Below are 27,458 nucleotides of genomic sequence, written 5' to 3'. Positions count from 1 at the left end.
AACCATTGACTCTTTTTTTTTCTGCTATAGCCCCCCCAACTTGCTTTTCCCCTCTATAAAGGCATTCTCCTCCCCTTGCCGTGTGGTGACTTGTACTTGGCTAGCCATGGCTGCAGATCTTGAACTGCAATTCTCTGCTGGAGAAATATCTGGCAGTCTGTTTCAGGTCAACACCATAAAGACAACAGAGTAAGTGTTAGATTGGTTAATGGCCAACTGTCACATTTAATTTTCTCTTGATATCATTTCAGACATTTTGAATACATAGTAGATGGAAAGGCAACATGTTTCATTAGTTCTATTTCAGTAGTTTCCTTTTCTGTTAATTTAATAGAAGTATTTATAGTTCTTTTCTCCAAATGCAGATCTGATTGGAAGTTTCTAAGAACTTGTTGTCAGGAGAAGGAAGAATATTAACAATATGCACTGAAGTTTGTGTTCTTCTGAGTGATAGTGCTTTCAGATGTTCTTTTAATCTGTGAAATACATTTCTGCAACCTAGTTTACCTATAACACAACAGATATTTACTTTTTTTAGTCTGACATCTCATTTATTTTACCTTAAATTCTTCCTTTCTAAAGGACATCTTCACTTAATTATTGCCAAAAGCAGAACTTTGTGCCCACGTTGTCGCTTTTGCCAACTTTTTCGTGATTACCGGTAGTGACATAAAATGTAAACTGGCCATTTTTATCTTATTTTACCACTTTGTCACTTAGGTCCAGTTTGTTATCCAGTTCTGTTGCTTCTTCCTTCTCATTTTCAGATATATTTCTATTGCTGACTCCCTATCCAAGTGTGCTGGAAATGGGGCAATAACTGGGTTTCTCGCCCTTCTCGTTCAATCTATTCCTCACATGGCGGCAGGGATCATTTCTTTACTTCTTACCCTGTGTCGTTCTCCATAACAGAACGTTAATTCCTGTGTGGATCGAATTATCCTTGACTTACGAACTTCAGGGTCCACCACGATTACCTCTTGTCTCATTAAAGACTATCTAAACCAACTACTTCTGAAAGAATCAACAATGTTATTTTGTCTATAGCATTTATAGTTCAATACTCTATTTTCCGTCAGTTCTGCCCTTTTCTATGCAGTTTTAATGGACAATTCTAGAGGAATAGGGAAGGGCTGGTGTTTCTTCTTTCTGCTTTGTTTCTGTAGGGTCCTTAATTTTCCTTTATTTTCATCTTTCCTTCACTGTCTCATTTCCAAAGGGTGCTACCTCTTCTCTTTGTAGCTGATTATTCCCCTGGATGCAATGCTAGACTGCCACCTTTGGTCCTACAAGTTTATAGGCTCCTTCCCTGTTGCTAGTGCTGTGAAGTAGCTGTGTTTTGGCACTTGATATTGGACTCTCTCCTTCTGAGGGTGACACTGTCTGTGCTTTGTCTAAGTGCATCACCTTACTTGATTCTTTTTTCATGAAGAACTATGACATTGGGTGGGATTATAGGTAATTTAAAGATTGAATGATTGGTTTCTTACTTATGTCAAAGGGATAGGTTATGTATGGTTGTATTTTCTCTCCTTGTGGATTTTTATGATTTCTTTAATGGGGGGTGGAGAGAGGAAGGTTGTTTAGGAGATTGGTAACCAGTAAACTGCCATTTAAAAAATAAATCTGAAAATTCAATTTCCATTTACTTTTGATCTTGAGGTGACTTTATGAAAATTGTTGCATGGGTATTGAAAGAGGAGGAAGGGGCAAATGTGAACGATTGCTGGGAAAATAAATTCTTGTATGATCTCTTCTTCCTTACTTTCCAGGCTTGCTTGAATCCAATACTGACTTCCAAGTACAGGTGTCTCAGCACTCACGATCTAATAAATCTATTTACCTAGCACCGCAAGAAGACCTCACACTCCTGAACGTGCTTTCTAAGTTCTTTTCAAGAAAGAACTATGGTAGTATATCAATATCTTTTTATGTCTTTACAGTGCTGTAGCCAATCAGTCAAGTTTCACTGGAAGTCTTTTGCTTGTGCACATATTCAAAACAGTCTTTTAAAGTCTTAAGTCTTTTTAATCAGCTTATTTCCATAGGAGCTTTTCTCTCATATGCTTTGTAAATGTCATACTATCTGAGTTTTTGCTGCTAGTTTCCCATATCTCTTACTTCAAGGCTTAGGTCTGTATTCTCCTTGGTATCTGCATTTTATGGTCCCCATGAGCATATTCTATTCTGTGGTGATTGGGTTGGCATTTTAAATCCTGTTTGGCAGGAAGATGATTTCATGTTTAGATCCAAGATAAAATGAATGTATCAAGCAGTCTGACATTTCTTGTATTTAACAACTAACATGTGGAATTCACTTCCTGGTCAAGATAATGAGGGCCACATAAGCAGTACATTAAAACACACACACACACACACACACACACACACACACACACACACACACACACACAGGAAAGATAACTAATTTTAATGACTGGCTCTGGAGCCAGACTAAATGGGCTCCTATCTCAGCTCTCGCAGTAGCTACCCATGTGACCCTGGGTAAGTGGTTTATAACCTCTCTGTGCCTCCGTAGCTTCATCTGTAAAATAAATGTAGTCATTACAATGATCTGATCAAGTTGTTAGAAGGAATCAGGTGAGTTAGTATTGGTGAAATGCTTGAAACAGTTCCTAGTACATGCTAAGTCCTGTATAAGCACTAAAGATAAACATATAATCAAATGCAATGAAGTGAAATGAAGTAGAATTAAAGATGAAGGATAACAAAATAAGTGACTGGTAATAAGGAGACTGAAGGCAAAGGTGGATGATCAGCGCTCTCTTCCCTCTGGAAAACTACTCAGGGATGGGACGCAGTGGCAGTTTGGAGTGACTCACATATCTCTATCTAAAATTTTCACACTTGAGGAGAGGATGTACAGAAAGAAATCTGTTTCTACTCAAACTTTGCATGAAGAGAGCCAGGAGGAGAAGAATTTGCTCTGTCTTGGTGTGCTCATGTAATTGTCATGTTTTCATAATGGCTTTTAAAAAATGTGGACAATAGGTGACTCTTTAACGTTCTGCTTGTGTAGAGACATTATGAAAACGTAAACTAAACCTGGATGGATAAACTTAACTGCTTGAATAAGTATGGAATTTAATGATAAGACACCTGGTATGTAGAGGTAGATGGTGAGTGCAGAATATTTGCTCTGAAAACGATGCCGAACTTTTCATCACTGCGATACCAGAGGGCTCTTAATGGGGGCCACAGACGACTTCTGGGTTCATAGAACGTAAGAAATGTTTGTGTGCAAGTACTCTTGTGCATTTGTACATTTTTCATGGGAAAAAGTCTTCAGATAATCCTAGGAGTCTGTCCCAGCAAAGGTTAGGGATCACTGGTGCAAAAATTGTGATCATCTGAGTCTCTAGTTCCGATAATGTGAAAGTGTTTCTTTTAAAAGGGATAATCTATTCACCATTTTACGGTGAGATAATCTAAAAATTACCCATTATATATGAAAAATGAAAGGTCAAGAAAATGAAATATATTTTATTTATCCCTGAAATGGTCTTTCTATTCTTTACTTGCTTTTGTTTTGTTTCTGTATTACTATTATGGCATTATATTAATTTTTTTAACCTTGGAAAATACCTGTTTACTACCATACTGCCAATGCTTGACTTTTTCAATCTTTAATATATTTAAAAGACAACAAATTTGAAGATTTTTAATAAATTACGTGTCAGGTAGATTATATTATCAAAGGATTTCATTTCAGGGCAATAAATGCAGTAGTATATTTTTTAAAGGGGGCCTTTGTCTAATAAGATTGAGAACCATTCTGCTATGCTGTATGCAAATAATATTAATTGGGTCCAATCTAATACTTTACAAGCTTTCCACAGAAACTTTACTGATTTTAGAGCAGGAAATAAATGACTTTAGATAAACTGTTTCAGGGGAAGGGTTACAGCTCAGTTTTAAGAAAAAAACAAAATTCTATAATAAGGGAGAAAAATGTATAATCTGAGCCTCTCTCAGTCTCTGTCTCTGACTCTCTCATCTTTCTATCTCTATGTGTGTGTTCTGTTCTGTCATATCTTATCTTTATATTTTATACAGAGCAATACTGGCACAGAATAGGCATATATTTGTTAATTGATTCATATTCTGTACAATCACCAATTCTCTTGTCCTTATTCCCCCACAACAGGGTTCCATAGTACTAACAATGGAAAGGCTAATAAGCGAATCTAAATTTAATCCTTTTGTTTAAACTAATCTCCTTCTCTCTAATTAATGGCTGCTTATTCCATTATTGCTAATGAATCAGGAGACTGTTCTCTACATCCGTGCAGGAAGCACTCTATTAAACCATCAATTTGAAAATCAAAGGGGAGATCATAGTCCAGCTTCCCATTGTTCCTGTAGTGACTTTTTGCCTAATGAAAAGGGAGTCTCAAATACAAAGACTGAATGAAGCCTCCTCCCTCTAGTGCTTGCCTCTTAATCCTGGATTGCATCCTAGCTTTTTTCACACATTTTAAAATCCAAGCCTTGTAAGGGTTACATACCTTAGAATAGTCAGTGGATTACACAGAGGGATGGAAGGGGCGGAGCAGGGGAAAGGAGAGAGCCAGGAAGGTGAAGTAACAGGAAAGCTTTAAAAAAAATAATCCCCATGATTCAGTCCTCCCCGAGCATCCATCCCCCGAGATCTGATTAAGGAAGACTGAGACTGCGTCTGAGCATGTGCACTTTGAGAAGCCCCCTCTGGGGGATTTCTGTGCCACAAATGACCTCTACCCCCCAACACACACACACACACACACACACACACACACACACACACACTCAAGGCGAGAACCTCTGTAGGAAGCCCTTAGCACAGCCATACAAGTGTGCTTTCTTGATAGGACATTGCTTGAAAAAAGTTGAAACTTCACTACTTTAAACTACTCTAAGTAAACTGAGAGCTGTGGAGTTGTAATACAGACTATTAAGTGTTAACATTTCATGTATTGAAAAGCTCCTGTGCCAGGAGCTGTGTAGGGTGATGGAGTGTATGGAGGTGAGGGACAAGGGACTGCTTTGCAGAGACTGCCAGGCCAGGTACTCAGAGTAACCTGTGTGTCTCAGACCTCAATAATTAAAGGGCAAACTAAACAGAAGTCTTAACATGTATTTGTCATGTGTTGCTTAACTGAGATTTCCCAATGGCATTTTCAGTCACCTTCAGAAGAATCTTGAAGGTCAAACTACCTTCAGTACTAATCTTTAAGTACAAACTACTATACATAAAATAAATACGATACAAGGGTATATTGTACAGCATAGGGAATACAGCCAATATTTTATAATAACTATAAATGGAGTACAGTCTATAAACACATTGAATCACTATGTTGTACACCTGAAATTAATATAATACTGTAAATCATCTACACTTTAATAAAAAATAAAATGTACCTTTCAAAAAACCCCAGAAGAATCTAATTTCATGAAAACACTATCAGTCAAGTCGTACACCCTGAAACAGCATCAGTGCAGAAGGTAATAAGCTGATATACGAGGCTAAGGTATTGAGATGTGAGTTCTGCCCCTAGAGAAGTGCTGGGACATAGGATGCTCTTCATAAATGTTTTTTGAATGAATGAACAAATGAATTTAATTGCCATTTTTCTTACTAATCTTTTTTAATTTTTAACATATTTCAAATTATAGTATCATTATTTTCTTTTTCTCCACTTTCAGAAAGCCTCAGCAGATAATATGCACAATTTAGAATGCTTTGGGCAAGGATAATAAACATGTCCTGTCACTTGTCGGTGGGTGTTCCCTTGATTCAGACAGGAAAGATGCAGCCAAGAAGATAAAGACAAAAGAAAAGTCCATGTGTACTTAATATTTGCCAGTGTAGTAAATTTTTCCAATGGAGAAAGAAAAGACAAAGTTGGTTTAATTGGATCCAGTCTCTTTGAGTTCCCTTTCCCTATTTTTCCCTGAAGAAAAGAAAGTGGGAGCAGAGACCTAGCCAAATGATGATTTAAATTTAGTCAAATAATTCTGGGGGTGCCAAGTCAAGAGGTTGCTGAAGTTTATTTCTCTTTCTTTCACGGAGGTGAATTTCCAGCTCAGGCACATGAACTGGACTGGAAGAGCAATCAGTTATAAAGAAAAAAATACGTTTGGTGTCTGCCTCTGTTAGCTGGAAAAATAATTGAAAGCATGAGTGTCGTGCAGTTTCTCTAAAACTTCAAAAGTGTACATAATCACCAAAAGGAGAATGCCATCTGTTTGTTGTTAAGGTCATGTTTTATTTTCCTTCTTATTCTTTCAGTATATTCAGTGAACTTAGCTTTTTATAAGGAAAATTAATTATTATTTATGCTAGGTTCAGATCAGTGACGAATTCACTCATTTCCCCCTTTGCATTAGTAGTAGAATGGTGTTACATAATAGATTAGAACCATTTGGCAATTAATCTTACCCACGTTTAGAAGATACTCACTGACCAAAATAATCAGAAGAAATACTACTCAGACAAGAAAGAATCGATCTTTTGTATACCTAATAACATGTTGGCAGTTTTGCAAAGTTTGGTAACAATAGCCTTTGTTCTGCAATGTGTAAGGGATCAAATAGCATTTCTAGGTCATTTGCTATCAGCATTCATCTGCCCGAGCATCTGCGGAAGCTGTGATGTTCAGCATTAAAGGCATACAGTGAACGATACCAAATGTCAGAATTTGAACCTTAGACTCAGGCAAGTGCAGAGATCTGCCCACAGTAATCCAGTTACTGAGTGGTACATCTGGGCCTGGAACCCAGTTCTCCTGATGCCTAGCCCAGTGACTGTTGGACTGCAGGTTTAGCATTCGGCATAGTCAGTATCATTCGTTGTTAAAATAGATGCAGTTCAAATTAATCCATGAGTAGCTTCACTTGCAAACTTCACAAATGTGTATTTAGGACAGATTATGTTCTAGGCTACTTTAGATAAATTGTCCCATAGTTTCCACTGAGTGTTTATTCCATAGGTTAGTTGATTAGTTGCTTTACTATTTTGAAGTTACAGCAAGGTCAGCCTGCTAATTCCTCATTATTTGCAAACTTAGTTCAAGATACTGTGTGTCAATTGTTTGCCATATGAGACTCAATTGTTAGATACCAGGGATACAAAAGAAGTAGACCTTTGCCTTTAAAGAAGCTGCAGATGTGTTACACAGAAAATGGGCAGAATGATACTGATTAAAGAACACATTTCCTCCTCTTGGATGCTGCCCTTTTTTTTTTTTTTTTAAAGTCTTTTTTTCTCATTTCTTAGGCTATCTTTTTCAATCTGCTTTTTCTCTTCCCTCTACTGGAAGTGCATCCTAAGTACTGGGGTCCCTAGGGCTGAGCCTTAAAAGATCTACTTTATTCTCTTCCGGGATTGTCTCATCCAGTCCTGCAGCTTCTACCATCATCCATCACAGCACTTACTAACCTAGGGTCCATGGATAGACTTCAGGGACCTGTGATTCCCCTCAAATTATAATGCAAAATCAAGGTGTCTATCCACCGCTTTTTTTTCGAGGTCACAAAAGTAACCCAGGCTTCAAAGCTCTGTGATTTGGATAATTCCCATGTCTGTATCTTTCCAAAGCCTTAGATGCCAAGTCCGATTGCACCCAGGACACCATCCTCACGTGGAGGTCTCACAGCTACTTGAACTATAAATGGCACACTGCTTTTCACAACTTCCCACTCCCTCCCCAAACTTCCCTCCAACTCTCCCACCCAGGTTTTGTTCCTCCTTTTGTGTTTCCTGTCACAGTAAATGACATCATTACCCACCAGGTTATCCCAGCCAGAGACCAAGGACTTTGGGTATTTCCCTGTCTTTCACTCCACACATCCCACCTAAGTCCAGAGGGCTCTTTCTCCTAAGTAGCTCTCAAATCCCTCCCCTCCATTTCCAATGCCACTGCCTCTCCCAGCTGCCATCATCCTTTATTTGATACAGCAAACTCCTGGATGGTCTTCCTCCTGTCTCTCTTCAGTCCTTTCTATGTACTGAGGCTAGAGTGCATTTTCTCAATAAAATATGACCACATCACTGCCTGGCTGAAACCCATTGGTGGGTTTCTGTAAACTCCATTAGAGTTCAACACCCAGTGAGTACATAGCCTTGAGTAAATTGTTTCATGCTCTTCAGTACCATCACTTGCTGTAATCTCTCACCCGCTTTGCCATGTCCTTCCTATAGCTCCTCAAACCTGCCATGCACTCTCTCATCTCTTGTCCTTGAAATCTGCTTTCAGGTCTTCTTCCCTTCTCCCCCCAGCCCTTCTCACCTGCTCTACCTCAACCCTCTTCCTCTTGCCCTCACTCTGCTCATGTGCCAGGCTGACTGTGCTCACCCTCAGCTCTCACTTCCTTGAGGACCTCCCTGCTATATGCTCTCGCACACAGTCCCTTTGCTGAGACCCAGATTTTAATCACCATGGTGCTTTGTTTGTCCCTCCTCCTCCAAGGACTATAAGCCTAATGAGGGCAGGGTTCACACCTGTCATGTTTCCTAGCATCTGGGCTAAGGTTCATACACAGCAGGTGCTCTTAAAATATTTAGTGAATGAATCAAAAGCTAGTTTGTATAGAACAGACAGTGGAGGGCAGTTAGGGGTCTGAGAGGAAGTCACACCGTTGGTTCCATTGTCACCCACTGAGAAGGGCTTGAGCTTGGTCGTGAAAAACGGATAGAATGTGGATTAGGCAAGATGACGAAGAGCAGAAAACAAGAGAAGGGAAAACAGTATTAAATTCTGGGAGAAGTGTGTGAGTTGACTCAGAGCTGAAAAGGCAAAGATGTAATCAGTGGAGAGACCAGAGGGTCTGGCTCCTGGGTGGTTTCTGTCTAGTGCAGGACCGTGGTTGGCTAATATTGTAGACATCGAGTGGGAACAGGTTGCACATGACCTTGAATGCTAGGGTGAAGTGGGAACCCACTGAAGGAGTTAGGAGCTGGGAAACATCAGGCAAGGGGTGCTACATGCTGCTGCTGCATTAGACGGTAGCAGTGTTTCTAAAACTGCAGCCTTTAGTACACCTTTGGGACATGTTTTTCTACATTTGAGTACCACCTTTACTACATATTGCTTCATCTTTTTCCTTAGATGACTTTTCTATTTAAACGGTCTGTTTTAAAAGGAAATCACACCACTACTAAACATGAAAAACAAACACCACTTGCTATTAATTGAAACATAAAAAAATAAACCCAAGAAAAAGTGTTGGATTCCAAGTAGATAGTGTTTTCTGCCCAAGTTTCTAAGCCTGACGTCTGTTCTCTCCTGGTGATAAAGATAAACAAATATTCAAAAGGAAATAAAGATCTGTAACCAAACAAATCTCCTCCTTCATGTAACCATAACAATAGAAAGAAAATTAAAAAGGGAACACATGCCACACTGTATGATTAGATACTATTTGGTTTCATATGTGGGTGCCACATAAAATCATCTCCACTTCCACCAGTGTTTCACGCCCTCGCTTTGGAAAGCAGTGGTGTCAGGAAGGGGCCTGAAAACTTATTCTGTAACTATGTTTGGCTCTGTGGGCCATACAAATACTATAATACTGCTGTTGTAGCATGAAAGCCATAAAACACAATCCAATGCATGTGGCTGTGTCCCCGTAGAACCTTATGTCCAAAAACAGGCAGGACATTTGACCTGTGGGATATACAGTCGGCCCTCTGTATCTGCAGATTCTGTACCCTTGGATTCAACCAACTGAGAATTAAAAATATTTGAAAAAATTTCCAGAAAATTCCAAAAAGCAAAACTTGAATTTTCTGCATACCAGCAACTATTTCTATAGCATTTGCATGGTACTAGGTGTTATATATAATCTAGAGATGATTTCAAGTCTATGGGAGGATGTACCATAGAATATGTGCAAATACTATGACATTTTATACACAAAACTTGAGCATCCACAATTTTGGTGTCTGTCGGGGGTCCTGGATCCAATCCTCTGTGGGTACTGAGGGATGACTGTAATTTGCTGACCCTTGGTCTATATTAATGGTTTACAAATTTATGGTGTGATAAGGATGACTTGTGTTGTGCATTGTGCTGTGTCCCCCCACAAAAGATACGCTGAAGTCCTAACCTCCCGTACCTCAGAATGTGTGTGACCATATTTGGAAATAGGTTCTTCACAGAAGTAATCAAGTTAAAATGAGGCCATTAGAGTGGGCCTTAATTCAGTGTGACTGATGTCCTTATACAAAAAGGAAATTTGGACCCAAAGATATAGACACACAGAGGAAAGAGGATGTGAAGACAAAGGGAGAAGATGATCATCTACAAGCCAAGGAGTGCCTGAGGCTACTGGAAGCTTGGAGGGAGGTCTGGAACAGGTCTCTCCCTAGTGACCCTGCCAGCAGACTTCCAGCCTCAAGAGCTGTGAAATGATACAATTCTGTTGTTCTGAGTCACACAGTTTGTGATACTTCATTACAGGAGCCCTAGGAACCTAATACAACTCATTGTGGGGTTTTAAAAAAATTATTTATTTATTTATTTATTTATTTTTATTTATTTATTTATTTACTTACTTACTTACTTAATTTTTCAAAAAGCTTTATTATGATATGATTCCTATATACTAAACTACACATATTTTAGATGAACCTTTCTTAAATATAAAAATTGGAGTCCCACTTAATAAAAATTGGAGTCCCACTTAAGACCTACTTGATTAGAATATTTATGTGTAGAGACCAGGTGAAAAAAAGAAAAAAAAGCACCTCAGGTGCCACATTTGGTTTGGAACCTGTGGTCTTCATGGTAGAACAGAGGAGGCAGAGATTGGGCTCAGGTCACCTAAGGGGAAGCAAGTATAATCCACAGTTGCGGCCATGGGGGGGCTGGATTAAGATCTGGGCAGTTGGAATAGAAAGGAAGATGCTTGGATCGGTCTGATAAGAGGCACACAGTTTGTATCGGAGGAATAGGAGTTGTAGGTGAAACAGATATACTTGTCCATCTCAGAGGAAATTTACTGCAGACAATGAGACATAGACATGAGGTCTGTGTCAGAGACAAATGTTTTAAGATTATCCCCATATTTAACATGAAAACCAGTGAGTGCTCAAAGGGAGAGAGGAGTGGAGAGATGGCTAAAGATTGTGACACCAGGCCGTGGTTAGATGGTGAAGAGAAGAGAAAGAGCCAGTGAAGGAGACGGAGAAGAGTGGCCTTACAAGTAGGATGAGAAATAGTTATTAGAGCGAAAGTCTTAAGAATGAAGGAGTAATTAGAGTCAAATTTTACAGAGAGGTCAAAGGAAGGGGACATAAGGAAGCACTAGACCTGGGGCTCATGGCTGCCCTGTCAAGTTTGAGAATCCACTTTCAGCAGTGTGGGGTAAACTCAGATTTGCAAAAGTTAAAAGTTTTGTTGTAAAAGGAAAGGGCAAACATAAGGAAGAAAGATTGCCAAATATACATTTTTTTCCCTAACATGGGAGATCTGTGCCTGTTTGAAGGTACAGAGGAAGAAACCAGTGAAGACACATTGAAAATACTAAGTGCCTTCAGAGGGAACATGGTCCTGCCAACACCTTGATCAGGAGTGGGTTCCCTTTCACTGGAGATGGAACTGCTTTTACAGTTGGGGCAATAATAAGACAGGGGTTGCATCTGTCTGGAAACATCTTGTAAAGGCTCTGAAATATTTATGCATTATAATTTAGTGAAAATGTTATTCATAATAGTTGATCGATGTCTATCAATTTATCTTTCTATCTGCCTATCTAATACATATTCCATCTCTAAGGAATGATTTGAGGTCGCTGTTACGTAACAATTACAAGTTATAAATAATTATGTATTATTCAGAACAGTATCTAAAGAGGAAAACTAGAAGCTAACAAATTAATCACTTCAGTTATGAAAATGCACAACAAGAGATTCCAGGATAAGAATCTCTCCCTTTGACAAGGGAGAGAATGACTTTGCTCCAGGCTGACTGGATGAGAGCCTCTAATTTTACCAGTTGATGATAACACAGAGCCAGCTGAAGCTTAGGCCAAAAGAGATGAGGTACACCATGCAAACCCATGTGCTTGATTATGACATCAGCGACTGGTTCCAGACTTCAAATACATGGCTATGGAACAAAAAGGGTTTTAGCTAATTTTCTCAGCGTCTATTCCAGTATTGACATGAAATAAGCAAAAAAAAAAAAAATTCTTTTTTAAGTCTAAAATATTAATACAAAATAGATAGGATCAGAGAGGACAGAGGATACAAAGAGTCTACACACTAACCATTCACCTGCTGGGGAGCATGTGGATTTTAATGTCACTTCAGGGCAATAAAAATGAAATGTCCCACCATCTTAAAGGTTTGGGACTTCTAATAGAATAAGCATTTGATTAATGAAACAACATGTACTATAAAGAACAAGGGATCATAAAAAGCTGGTTTTTAACAGCCTAAGTACCTGTTGCAGCTTGAAGTTCTTTATCACCTTGTAAATCACCCCTGGAGAGAAATAACCAAAGTGAGACAAGGCAGACTTCCATTACCAGCCTGTCTACCTAGGGACCTTGGCTCTAGTTTCTCAACCATATTCTCTTTGCTAACACTCTGTGGTTCCTTGCCTTTATTATGGGGAAAGGAAGGCTGGGTCATTGTGGTGGCTCTGCTTTTAGTAAATGTCTCAGAACAAATATGCCCCCTCAAGAGGCACCTTCCTCTCTCTTGATGTCTCTGTTCTGCGGTCAAGCCTGCCTCTGTTGGTAGAAATTAACAGCCATGGGTATTAGCCAGCCCAGGCCCCCAGATCTTGTGGCTTACAACAAGCAAAGATTAATTTCTCCCAGGTTGGTGTGTGGGTTGGCTTCAGTGGAGTTTAGATCTGATCCATGTGCCTTTCATTTCCAGGGCCCAGGTGAAATAGCAGCGGCACAGAGGCATGCTTTTTTCACGGTGCAGGAAGGAGCACAGGAAGGTGAGTCAAACCTCAGGAGCTTATCTGGAGCCTCTGGGTGGGCATAGCATACCTTAAATCTGCTCGTGTGTCATTGGCCAAAGCAGGTCACATGGCTGAGCTTGAAGTCAGTGGAGGGAGGAAGGGTACTACCCACAGCAAATCCTGGCCAGGATGAGGAGGTAAGGATGAACTGGGATGGGCTCATCCCATTGAGCATACTGTGGGTTATACAAGTAGGCTGGTCATGTGGGCACCTAATTAGAGAGCCTGGATCTTGATCGATGATCGCTGAGATCAAAGTAGGTGTTCAGAGAGGAAGTAGATGCTCTGCATGTGGTATATCATATTAAATTGTCAAGAGAACCTTGACTTTCAGAACTTTAACTCCCTTAGATTTACAGCCTTGACCTCAAGCAAATTATTAGCAACATAGCTATTGACACCAGGAGCTGTGCTAAGCAGGTTATACATGTGATTTCGTTTAGTTCTCACAATAGTCATCTGAGGTGGCTGTTATCCCCATTTTTTGTATAAAGGAATGGAAGTTTAGAGGTCAAGCTGCACAAACGGTCAGCATGCTAGACGTCCAGAGCTGGGGTTTGAACCCATGTCTGTCTGGCTGCAAATTACTATACCACATTAGAAGAACTTAGTGAGAAACTGACACCCAAAAATATACTCGTAAAATTTTGTCTTGTGTTCGTATCTTTGCATCACATATTCCACTTCAAGGAATTTATCTTTTTTTATTTTAAATTGAAGTATGGTTGGTTTACAATGTTGTGTTTCCAGGAAGTTATCTTAAGGAAGATATATTAGATATAAAAAAGATACTCAAAGAGTGAAATTAATGTAAAACTGTGGACTCTGGTGACAATGGTGGGTCAGTGTAGGTTCATGGATTGGTTGTTAACAAATAGAACACTGCAGTATGGAATGTTGACAATGGGGGATGCTGTGCATGTGTGGGGACAGGGATAAGTGGGAACTCTCCGTACCTTCCACTCGATTGTGCTATGAATACAAAAGTGCCCTAAAAAAATAAAGTTTATTAATTAAAAAAAGTAGGAGAGTGCCATTGGCCACAGAGTGAAAAAAAAAAAAGACATTTGTATAAGGATGCTCATTTATAAGGCAGTGCTATTTATAATGGAGAAAAACTGGAAATAATCTAAAGGATTAAGCATAAGACATTTGTTAAGTAATTTGATACCTCTCTAAACAGCTATAAAATTACTATTTAGAAGAATATTTAATGGCATTGAAAGTGTGCACAGGGAGGAGACTTTATCAATATGCACAGTGTGACCACAAATTTGTAGAAAGAATACTCAAATATGAACAGTGAATAATTCTAGGTAACATATATGCCTTGAGGTGACCCACCTCCACACACCCACCAAATTTGTCACACGAGCATACTTTAGCTTTGTAATTAGAGCCCGTATGCTCTCACCAGCACACACCCTCCCAGTTAGAGAGACAGAGTTGGAAGCAAAGTTTGGTTCACACAGTTCCTACTACTTCTGACTATTGGATTTTTATTTATTATAGCAGATTTATCATGTGCTAGATAATTTCACATTCATGGCTTTTCTAGTGCTCAATTTGTCAAGGAGAACGGTGCCACATCCTCCTGTATTTTATCGCAAGTACCATCAGGGTAAGATAGACAGGTTCTCTTTCTCCCGCAGTGACTTTGCCACTAAATCATAATTCATAACGATGCATCTTTCCTGGGTTCAATTTTTAATGTTGTTTCCCTTTTGGGAATGTTTACCTAACAGGAGAAAAGAGGGCATTATATATGAGTTGCATCCATATCACTCATGTGTTCTCTACTGAGAAGATGAAACCAGATGGCTGAAAAATACTCAGTGATTTCAGAGACTCGCTTTGGACATTTTTTTTTTTAAGTTGTGCAGTTTTTCATTATCAAAGACAAGAAAAATGAAGAGAAAAGTGATGAGGGCTTAAGTCATGACTTCCACTTTCCTTCTAAGTTTTAAAAAGTGAGGTGGCTAGTGATACTGCACATTGATTATGTGGTACACAACCAGTTAGAACCGGGACCATATGGATTAGTGAAGGGCCATTATCCGTCAGCAAACGAAGCCCTTTTCTCTTTATACTATTCCTCATACTGTGAATACAGTTACTAATAAAATCCATTTTCCTTTAGCCAAGAGCGACGGATCCTCTCATTTTTTTCTTGAGAGTAACTCTTGTTCTTTCTTAATACATTTCTCCCCCGACTCTCTTGTTTACTTGTAGAGGACTTACTTGTGCAAGGCGAGCACAGGATGTAGCTAATTCCTGTGTGGAATACTAACTTTGAAGACCCCCAGTTTCATTTCCATGAAAGTTAATGTAGATTCTCCAAATAAAGGCATTTTCAATAAGGGTGAGTATTAGAGAGCAGTGATCGCTCCAAAGAAGTTCAAAACATCTCCTTCAAATGACTTTCTGGTGAATATCAGATGGCAATGTGCTAAGAGTCAAAAGTCAATGGAACAACACCCATTGTGTGACTTTCAACAAAGCACTTCATCTCTTTGGTCCTCTGGGGCTTCATCTATAGGTTAAGGATAATTTTTGTTCTCAAATTGTATGATTCCTTGACTAACAATTTTTTGATCTTTATTAAACTTTGTTGCAAAGAGCAACATAATTGCAGATCTGTTTGGATTTGATGGCTCTCATTTTAATTAATATAAAATTTGACGGTCATAACCCCCATTATAAAGTCTATCAGATTCATTTGGTTTCCTCTTGTCTGTACTTTGTAAGTATAGATCTATAGTATTTGGACAATAAGATGATATTTTTGCAAAGCTTTAGAGGTTTAAATAAGATGATAGTTTTGCATACTCAAGAGTTGTGAACAGGTCAGCCCCTAGAATATTTACATAAATGCAGTTACTTGTTATTAGTTTGGCAAAGCTTTTAGCATTGTACTAAAAAGTTAATAGCTGTTTGGAAGCATTCTAGAGATCAGTTATTATCTACTCATTCTAAGCTAAATTCTTGTTTCACTCTAATGGTGCCCTAAATTGCTCATTGAAAACAATTTGAATCCTGAGGTAAAAATAAACTTGATATTACCAGCTTATATAAGAAAAATTATAATAAAGACTAGATTGCTTTAGGATCATCCAATAGGTCATGGGCTCAATTAAAAAAAAATGACAACATAATGCCATTTGCAGCAACATGGATGCTCCTGGAGAATGTCATTCTAAGTGAAGTAAGCCAGAAAGAGAAAGAAAAATACCATATGAGATCGCTCATATGTGGAATCTAAAAAACAAAAACAAAAACAAACAAACAAACAAAAACAAAGCGTAAATACAGGACAGAAATAGACTCACAGACAGAGAATACAGACTTGTGGTTACCAGGGGTGTGGAGGGTGGGAAGGGATAGACTGGGATTTCAAAATTGTAGAATAGATAAACAAGATTACACTGTATAGCATAGGGAAATATACACAAAATGTTATGATAACTCACAGAGAAAAAAATGTGACAATGAGTGTGTATATGTCCATGAATAACTGAAAAACTGTGCTGAACACTGGAATTTGACACAACATTGTAAAATGATTATAAATCAATAAAAAATGTTAAAAAAAAAAAACAGATTAAAGTAGGCTATAAAATACTTTTTCACTAAAAAGACAAAAACCAGATCTGGAACAATTCAATGTTTTCAAGCAAATTAATGAATAAATTAGATCAACAAATCACAGAAGTCAGTTGCTGCAAAATGGCCCCAAAACATGCTTTGGGTAGAAAAATGCTGGATATACATAGTATATGCTCAATAAATGTTAGCTGTCAGAAATACAATTATTATTACAGCCTGAGGCGCTGTTTTCCTGCTGGAGAAAGTTTTATCTTTGACGAATAGTCAGTAATCATAGTTCTTGTTTCTTATCTCTTCTGCCTGGAGAAGAACTTACCAGTGAAAAAGATACTACCCCTTCCTCACAAACATAAATAAATGAGAGAGAGTATTCTGGATTTTGTGGTTGCAGTTGTTGTTGTGGTTTTGTTTTGTTTTGTTTTGTTTTTAATCATTTTTTGATAAACACACTAGCTAACTAATCCCCAAACCAGTATTTTTTTAAGAGCCATTAGTGTCTGTCTTTGAAAGACCCTCTTCCCATTTAAAACCAAAATCAATTTTAAGTGGTACCCTAAGTACCATGGTAACCTCATGTGGAATTATCTTCCCGTTGTCTCATCTAAGTTTTCATTCAAAACAGGAGGCAAAGGAATGGAAGGCTCAGTAAAATTACACCTTCACTGTAATTAATCCATGTAAAACATTGCCTGTGTGTGTATGTGTGTACATAGCAATGTTTGTGTACCTATCCATACACACAGGATATAAATTCAATTTTTTTAAATTATATGCCTAAGAAATGGGAATATAGATTATTTTTTATCATTAAACATTTGCTATGAGGAAATATGTATTACTTCTATGAGCAGTATAAACAATACACTTTAAAGTATGTCTGATGGTGGTTATACAACAATATGATTTCTGGCTCTCTGAGGACTGTACAATTAGGTTTTTTAGGTCATGATTAGCACCACGAAAACCCTTGCCTGGAAACTTGTTTCACCTTTAAAAATATGCCCAAAGGATTTGTCAAGATGAATGTGGAGTTAGTTGAAAATTTGTTGTTCCTTTCAAATTAATAGGGTAGCTGGCTCAGTCTTCCAACTGACATTCTGGAAGGCTGTTTGTTACACATAGGCACTGGATGAGTCTTTTAAGCATGCTTTCAATTTGCCTCTGTAAAACCTGCTTTAGTGTCCAGGCAAAGATGAAGATCATATTTTCGGATAGTTTGCAAAATTCTAGAAAGTATCAGAAAAACTCCAATTCTCCCCTTTATGAATAAACTTATCAACAAAGATATATTAAACACCCCCAAGACTAGCAGGTCATTAATGTTTTTATGACAACAAAAGGAGAATTTCAATTCAGTACAATTTATTATAATACTTTTTGAACAAACTCTAGGATCCAGAAGTTTGTTCATAGTATTCTCTCATTGCTGAAAATGTAACTCTCTTGTAGATTGAGCTGAGTAGGAGTTAAGTGATATTACATTTTGTTATAAGAGGATTTGATATAAGTAGGTTGCTGAATGGATGGATCAGTACCCAGTGCTTCACCTCTGGCCTCCTGAAGCTTGAGTCAGTAAGAGTATCTGGGCCTGCAGGTAAGGAACAATAGAAATGAGAAAAGGGTCATAAAAGTTCAGCAAATAAGTAGGAGAAATAAAGGCACTGGTATGATATTAAAGATAAGCTGTTTGTATTTGTTTAAAATCTTACTCTGCATCAGGTTTTTCAATATGGCTACAAAAAAAGAAAGTGCTATTTTTCATAGCTTGATGAATTCCAGACACCCCTCCTATGGGTCTCTCTTACTCCCTCCTCATTTTCCATTGACTTTAATCATTAGTGATAAACCTCAGCAGAAATGAACTTCATTTATTTCCATCCATTTTTCTTCTCATCCCTGCTGAATCTGAGCCTGTAGACCACACGCCTTGCCTCAGTTGCAGGATATGACAGAGTGAAAAATGCAAGGAAATTGATCTCCTTTAGTTTTATTTCTAAATACCTATGATGTTAGGGAATCAGTGAGGACTCTAGAAAGCAGAGAGAAGGAAGGGATTTTTTTCTCTTTTGTCCTGAAGACTGGATTTCTTCTCTTTGTCCCAAAGACCAAAATTTCCTCTGGGTGGGGTAGAGTGGGCTGCTGTTAGAATGGTAGCTGTAGAGATAGAAGGCTTACTTTCTTTATCCCAAGCATAGTTCTGGGTTGTCTGCAAATCCTAAGAAAGCTTTGTGAAATCTAATAGGAGAGAGGAACTTCACATGGAGAGAGCAATGAAGAGGTGATGGAGAGGAGATGGCTGTACTGTGAATCTGGGCAGACAATGTCATAAACAGAATCATGAAGTTTCCCATGATATTGGTGGCACAGAAATGTAAGATCAGATACTGTGTCTCCGTCTACAGTGCAGAGGTTGTCGAGAGATCCACAACCAGGAGAAATACGGACAGAAATGTGTGACCAGTGGTGACAAGCATATATGGGTGGGGGTGGAGTTTTCCAACATGATGACAAACATCTTTTCTGATGCTGGACTAGATAGGTGATATCTAGGACCATCTGCTTCCCCTGTACTGTGGTTCCCTGAAACTTAGATATAACTTGCAGAAAAGAGAGGGAAGCAAATTGACTGATGCTGGTTTTTCCCAATTCCAATGGAATTAGAAGCTCAAAAAACAGTTTTCAAATAAAAAAATAGGTCTTTTCCACATTGGTTTACAGACTGAGGTTTATGTCCTCTACATACGTTCTGACCTTTAATAAACCTAATTCCTTAAGGAATATACATATCTCATTGTTTATGTGGGAAGCTTCATGGGGCATAGGAAAGAGGTTAGATAAGGGAAGCAAAAAAGGATATCTAGTGTCTGTTCTGTTCCTTCTCCTCTCTTGGCCTCAGTTTTCTCATGTGCAAAATGAGGGACTTGGATGGGATGTTCTTTAACAACTTTTCCAGCTCTGACGATGTGATTCTGTGAGTCTGTACAATCCTATTTGCCAAATTGTTGGTTAGTGCCACAGACTCAATGTTGCCCATAAAACACTTACCTAGGAGCTTGGCACTTAGGTGCTCAGTGAATACTCCTGTCACCTTCTGCCCTCATTAGCATTATCCAATCACCACTTTCCTAAGATCTAATTCACATGAAGGGCCATTATATTCTCTTTTCTCTAAGTTTCAAGTATAAGTCTCATTCTGAAGAAGCCATGCAATGGACCAGTTTGTCGCCATATTTGTTCCAAGGATCCTCTTCTGCAGTTCTCTCACCTATGGTTGAAAGGCTTCTCTCTGTGCTCTGAACAAGAGTGGTGGTTTGGTAAAGGGCTTGGATAACGGCCAGGAAGATCTGCTGTCTTACTGGTGACACATGGAGAGAAGATTATTCATGGACTCAGAGGGGTACTTGGTTGACCTGAATTTGTGACCACACTGAGACACCACTTCCTGCAATCCTCTGGAGGTCCAGCGAGCCATCCTTCAGTTGTGTTCTTTGTTGGGCACTCAGGCCATTGGCCCAGAGTACCATTCCAACAGGAGTTGCAAAATAGTTGAAACTGTGTCCCTGTGAGTTCACAGAGATACAGGGAGATGCCAGATCATCCAGAGACCAAAGAGCTCTCTAAATCCATGTTTGCAGATGCTGCTGCATGGATGATGTAAACACACAGGATGTAGGGCTTTCACTTCTGCTTCGAGTCCAGCTGTTTACCTTTAAGCTGCTTCTGTCTGTCTGTCTGAACTTTTCCCTGTCAGAAGACTTTAGCCAGCTACTCTCCAAGAAGACACCATTTTTAATAGGTGCTGGCTGGAGGGAATATTTTTTTTTTGGTGGTCCCAGTAGCCAGTCACCTCTGGTCTCACCATTCTCTTATCCCTTGATCTTCCACTGGGTTCTAAAGGCAAAGGCCTTCTCCTTGGCCTCTTCATCACCCTATTCTTAACCCACTTCTGGTCTTTTACCCATGTACAGTGTCCTGCCCATGTACCTAGGCTAGAGTAGATCTGGGTTCACATAGATGGTGTTTTGATTTGGCTCTTTACTTCTTTGACTCAAAATTCCTCAACTAGGAGGCTCAGTTGGTTTTTCTCAAAGGGTGATCTGCATCATAATAAATATAAGGTGCTTATTAAACATGAATTTGGAGGATCCCACTTCAGATCTTGTGATTCAGAATCTCTAGTGGGAGTCCATAGAATCTGTACTTTAAGCTAATACTCTGGTGTTTCTTTTGCACATTAAAGTTTAAGAGACACCACCTACTCATCCTCTTTCACTTTTAAGTTTCAATGCTAAGAGCTCCCTTAGCTTATTCATATTTCTCTTTATAGGAGAGCCTTTTCTTTTTCACTGCTAGAAGCAGCCAGGGTCGATTTGCATTGTAGTTCACATTGTTACAGAAAAGTGTGTTACAGCTCAGTGTTACAGCTCAGTTGTGACAGCAACCTGGATCCGGGCAAGAGACTAAACAGCACTCGGACGGTTGGAGAACTCAGATTTATTATGTCAGCAGGCCCAGAGGAGTTAACACTCCAAGCTCTGGACCCCGTCTGTAGGTTTACACAGGCTTTTATTGGCTACCAGTCTAGACTTTGCAACATTTTGTAACATCATATGCAAATAAGGTATAACAAAGGTGACTAATTAGGAACAAGCTTTGTAGAAGTGGACCAATCAGGAGTGACCAAAATGGACCAATCAGGAGTGAGCTCCATGCAAATGAAGCACTACAAATGAACCAATCAGGTTAGCTCAGGGAACCAATAGACTCTTAGCGATAAGTTCCACTTTCCTAGAAGTAAGCCATTTTAGAGTTTAAAAAGTGAGATAATATTGCAGGGCCAGGGAACTGAATGGTGCTGGCAGGAGGGCAGTGGCCTTGCCTGGGGGTCCTGCCGTCTTTTTCATGGGGCTTCCCACCTCAACATGCCCCACTCCAGTAGGGCCTTACCAGTAAGTAAGCACATTGCTGTAATTTTACCCTTAGGCACCTAACCAGGTCATGACCTTAACATAACAGAGCATGCAGTTTCTTCTAGTTCTCATCAATGCACATACATGAGCTTCCATCTGAGTGTACTTCGTGTGACCACAGCATCCCCTTTGTCTTTTCACTTGTTACTTGCTAACAATGAACAGCCCACATAAGGAAATGACCATTAACAAGTGTCGGGATTGCCACACACTTGTACCTTTTTGAGACGGTGGGCTATTCCGTAGTCTGCATCAGTCTGGCTGCCTGGCACATTTACTGGCTAAGTATTTCTTACTGATGAGCTGAGTTGCTACAACTTATTCTGTTCTCTCTTGACACTTCTAGTCACACCACATGACCTGAAGTTGTCCTTAATGAATTTCAGTGTCATTATATTTTGAAGTTGTCACCTCAGCTCCCTGTATGGCAAATACTTCAGTCTCCTGCTATTGCTTGTCTTTGGTACGTGTTCCAGCCAGTGAGGCATCCCTGGTTCTGAGCTGGAGGATTTTAGAATTCTACAGCGTTATTGGGAATGACCCTTAGACACTGTCAAACCCAAGGGACCCTGTTGACAGTCTGGCAGAGCTCTGTTTCAGGAAAACATTTTAAAAAGCGTAAGCTAACGTGTATGATTATAAAAGAAGTGAATTATTTTCAATATGTTTATCAAAACATTTTAAAAAACATTGTGATATAGTAATAATAGATGCCTCTTTACTAATGCATTAGATAATAAGAAATAGCTGTGAGTATGATGATTACTATAAATTTGAAGAGCTGGTGATCATAAATATTTTGAGGTACCTGTAAAAACTGTACCATAACATGAAAATATCTGTAATTTATATTGGAACAAAAATCACAAGTATTGCTAACACTATTGTGGTTGACCACATATTTGGAGGAAGTGCTATAAATTTTAGTTAGATTAGAGAAAATAAAAATGCATTTTCCCATTTGTGCTCATGGTCCCCCTGAACAAATTTTCAGAAACCCCAATCTGGTTTGTTTTCTCAATTTTACCAGGAAACAGAGGGCCTGAGATGTAAAATGAATTACTGAGATCACACAGTTCATAGTTGGCCAAATTCTTGGATTCCCCATAATCCATTTCTCCCTTTTTCTATGCTCCACCGCTTCTTTTCACTGAATTGCAAGATGGCCTTTATTGGTGATTCTGCTTTATGATTCTCCCTCAGTTCTGTTTTCTTCACGTTTCATTTGATTCTAGCAAGTCCATACAACTCTCCTTCTTTGAGATGCTTTAATTTTGTCTGAATATTAGCGCTATGTGAATACCATACTCAGTTTTTTTCCTTCCCTAGGATATAATGGTAAATTCCCTAATACTTTTTCATTGTTATCGGTCAAAACACCGTATTTTTATTCATTTAGAGGGAAATAAGCAGAATCATAACAACTAGTTGGCATAAAGAGTGTTTTTTTCTCTTTTGGACAGTGTGGAAGTGGAGTTTACTTGATTGTACCTTACAATTTGAACAAGATATGAAACCTGGAGAGAGGCCAGAAGAGATGAAACACATTAATAAGGCTGCTTGAAGAAAGGAATTGTCTTCTCTTGTCTGAGTCAGTCACTGGGAGACTAGGGGAGAAGTGGAATGCACTTTGCATAATGGATCTTAGTCTCTCAGAGACTCTGTAGATACAGTTTCTCGTGGAAACAGAACAGATCATTAGGGACCAACCATATTCTGTATCACTTGGGCTTTATGCATTTGGATTTCTCCCAGTCACTTGACTGTTTTTGAAACATTTTCTAGATTGGAGTCCAGTTCACGTTACATTAATCCTTAGATTTTGTGTTGTTATTTAATTTTTCGTGCATATACCTTTAACTCCTCGACTAGGCTACATGCTTTTTGAGCTTAGGGAACTGATGTTATATATTTTATTTCTTTGCATCTTTCACAGCCCTTAAAAAGGTGTTGGCTACAACTGCAAGCACCCAGCATAGTGCAAAGAGCATCAGCTTCCCACCCAGACAGACCAAAGGGCGAAGATAGCTCCAGTGTTACGCTGGTCCGATGTTGCCCCTGCTGTGCCTCCATTTCCTTACCTAGTCATACCTGCCTGTGCAGAGAGCTATTTAGCTGGAAGCACTGTGCGGCAGGTGGTTAGGGCAGTGTCTGGCACACAGCAGAGGGTTGAAAAGACACAGTATTATTGTTACCATTATTATTATTATTTCTCAGTAACCATTTCATTTGTGCTTCTTATCTGTGAGAACCCAGGGTGTCTCTCTCTTGCTCAACTTTTCCTTATGGTGGTCTTAGAAAACAGGGGCTAAATAAGGTGAAACTCCTAGAGCGGAGCAGCACTGCGCTCAGCCACACATTTTAGTAACTGATATCGTGGGTGTGTCATGTCTGCTTGTCTTCTTCCTCCTTCTAAGAGGGTCCCATCGAACACAAGCCATGTTTCTCCTCAGTTTTTACAGCCCTGCTTACTAGTCAGTGAAATTGTTTACAGTGCTTTCCAAGGGCTAAGAAGAGAAACCATTGCAAAAAGGGGAGAATTATGTTGGCATTTTAAGAGGCTAATATATAATCATTTTTTTCCCTTCTGGAGTTCAGAATATATTGAGAGAGAGGACCCAGGGACAGAGGAATGGAGACCAAAATTTTTAAATAGGTTATATATTTAAAGAATTCTAATCGTGTTAGGAAGTGACTTTAGCTCTGTGGTCCAATACTTCCCTTAGACTGAAGTTTGCCTCAACGAAACAAAACACAGAGCTGGAGGGTACCCTCCTGCACATGCAGGCAGAGCCCACCCTGTTGCCTCGTCTCTCTCTCAGCTCCATGTGGGGGAAATAGGGAGAGCACAGGCTGAGCACACTGTTTCTTCTCTCAAACTCACTGGTGAGATCAACCACTCCTTGTCACAGAGGAAGGACTAAATGAAAGAGGAGAGAAGGGCTATGCATTCCTGTAGCTGAGTTGTCCTCAAAATGTGGGCCATGGGCCACAAGCATCAGCGTCTCCTGGGCATGGTGACAAAGCAGATCCCGGGGCCACATCCCAGTGTCAGCTTAGCAAAGTGTGTTTTAACAAGCCCCCCAGGTAATTCTGATGCAGGCTTCAGTCTGAGGACTATTGTTCTAACTGTGGTCCTCAACCCTGGTTGCATGTAAGCATTTCTTGAGAAGATTTAAAAATTATCCAAGTTTGGGCCCCATAGGCAGGAAAAGTTTATAAACTGAGATCCCTTAGGGCAGGGCCTTGGGGACTGGAATATTTTGAAAGGTCCTCAGATGATTCGGATGTTCATTCAGGTCCCAGGTCTACTGCACAGTCTAGCTCACACGTGGCCACATGGAAACAAGAGTCCTGGGAAGAGTGCAAGGAGCAAATCCTGGTTGTGACTTGGAACTCTCAATCTTGCCACTTGGGTGTTTTCTTCTTTCTATGTCAGACTAGGTATTGTGAACATTAGGAAGTCACCTGCCGTGTAGCTCTTGACAATCTTGTGGGATCCGATGATGAAGAGTCTTGAGGGGAGGCGGGTTCCTCCAGGCACAAGGCACTCAGTCAGTCGCAGTGGCACCTGGACAAATACCAGCGACTCCTCTAAACTTGTCACTTAAAATGTAGACAACTTTGTTTCAAGTTGACAGAAACTACCTAATGTGTTTTAAACTGAATGTTTCTTACATCATTGAGAGGAATCCAAACTCAGGACTTTGTCAGCACTGGAGATAATGCTTCAGAGGACCAATAAAAAAGTAGAGGAGAAACCAAAAACTCTTAAGTTTGTAGGATGACTGTATATTGTAGGAAGAAGAAAAGTTGGAGGTGGTTTCTGTTTGCAGTGCACTGAAAGGTCTCTTGAGGGCTTTTTTTTTTTTAATGCATTGTTATATCCACGTTAAATTCCTGGGCAGTTACTTCCCCCAACAAAAACGTGTTGCAGGTCTTTTTTTTTTTTTTTTTTTAATACATTGTTATATCCATATTAAATTCCTGGGCAATTACTGCCCCCCAACAAAAACGTGTTGCAAATCCATTCAATACGTTGCTTCACTTAGAATGGTTAGGGAGTGAGATCACATGAACTAAATAAACGGCTCTGTAGCTCCCTCCCACCATTGCTCTGGAGACCCCCCAGGAGCTTGTCTGTACCTTCTGCAGGAGGCTGCCTCTACAAGAGCCCTCTCCAGTAGAAATATGTGAGCTACAAAAGTGAGCCTCTATGTAATTTAAGATTGACCAGTAGCTACATTAAAACAAGTGAAAAAGAAGAACATGTGCAATTAATTTTAGTAATATATTTCATTTAACCCAATGCATTGAAAATATTTTTTATTTCGACATGCAAGCATTATAAAAATTTTATACTGAAATCAGTATAAAAATACTTTTTTTTTGTACCAAGTTTTTGAAATTCACTGTGTGATTTACACTGATGACACATGTTAATTTGAACTGGCCACAGTTCACGTGCACTGTAGCCTCTGTAGTTTGGTGGCTGTTATCTTGGGTAGGGAGTTCTAGAATCTGATTCAGTCATCAGGTTTGCCGTTCACCTTTCTTACAGTTTGCTCCTCTAGCAATTAACTTATTTCTGAGAAGTAGCTTAGTGTTCCCAGTTGACAGTCCTTACTTACAACTAAGAGAATATCACCAATTGTTGTTTTCATTGGAGTTAAAGAAATCTTTTAAAAATCCTTTTTTCCCTTTTGTGTTTCTCATTTACTCTGAAAAATAACATTTCCATTAAAGTAACTTTGGCAGTGCCTTCTCCCAAAAGGCCTCTGAGCCTGTAGCTAGACAGGGTTGAGGTTGCTTGGAAATGCTCACGTGAGAGGAGTGTGGGCTGGTACCTGAGTATACCTAAAAAACTGGTAAGCAGTAGTCCCGCAATTCTGAAAAATTAAAAGCATGACATTTAATTGTGCAAATAGAGATGAATTGAGTGGATAACTTTTACTGTATTTTTCAGGCTAGAGTTCCTTCTCTTTGGTCCATGGAACTCAAAATACTGACCAACTGACCACTACCTGTGTGAGAGATAGCCAAGTATCCACTGGGATGGCTGCAGGAAGGGATGCAGCTGCTAACATTTTATTGGATGTATTACAGCAACAAAGATTCAATAATTACTTGTTGATTGATTAATTGATACTGACTTAAAAAAAAAAAATTAGACTTGCAACCATTTAACATGTTTTCAGTTAGTATCTACTGACCAGAACTATTAACTTCCTCTTGGTAATGGCGTTCAGAATGTTTTGAAAAGTGAAGGGTCAGAATCTTACTTTATTAAAATTTGTTACACACAATTAAATATTGCATATAGAAAATAGGTATTTTTAATAAGGTATTTGACATAAGAACTAGGGGATTATGTGACCAGGCTGAAAATATACGGGGTGGGGGGGTAGTATAGTATGTACAGCTGATTTTAATTTTCATTTTTGAAAATTATATAACTTTCAGGTGTACAGCATTGTAATTTGACATCTGTGTGGACTCGAAAGGGATCACTACTACAAGCCTAGTTATCATTTATCACCATACAGTTGACCCCTTTACCCATTTCACCCACTCTGCAACCCCCTTCCCTTCTGGTAACCACTAATCTGTTCTCTGTATCTGTGAGTTTGTATTTGTTTTATTTTTTTATTTGTTTGTTTTATTATATTCCACATGTGAGTGAAATCATGCGGTATTTGCCTTTCTCCATCTAACTTATTTCATTTAGCATAGTACTTTCACGGTCTATTCATTTTCTTACGGATTGCAGGATTTCATTCCTTTTTATGGCTGAGTAGAATTCCTTTATGTATATATATCACATCTTCTTTATCCACTCATCCATCCATGGACACTTAGATTTCTTCCATATCTTGGCTATTGTAAATAATACTGC

General features: G+C 39.1%; 1 long non-coding RNA gene across 1 annotated transcript in view; it reads left to right on the top strand.

Moving 5' to 3' along the window:
- LOC123616384 (uncharacterized) overlaps positions 1–27,458 on the top strand; it is an 866,081-nt gene that overhangs the window by 246,186 nt on the left and 592,437 nt on the right. The window contains exon 4 of the long non-coding RNA XR_006724361.2: positions 12,896–12,962. This is a non-coding gene — a long non-coding RNA (uncharacterized LOC123616384). The remainder of the gene's footprint in view (positions 1–12,895; positions 12,963–27,458) is intronic.

Source organism: Camelus bactrianus, chromosome 26 (genome assembly GCF_048773025.1).
Source record: "Camelus bactrianus isolate YW-2024 breed Bactrian camel chromosome 26, ASM4877302v1, whole genome shotgun sequence".
NCBI lineage: Eukaryota > Metazoa > Chordata > Mammalia > Artiodactyla > Camelidae > Camelus > Camelus bactrianus.
The sequence above is the reverse complement of the archived record's forward strand: the minus strand, read 5'-3'. Positions and strand labels throughout refer to the sequence as shown.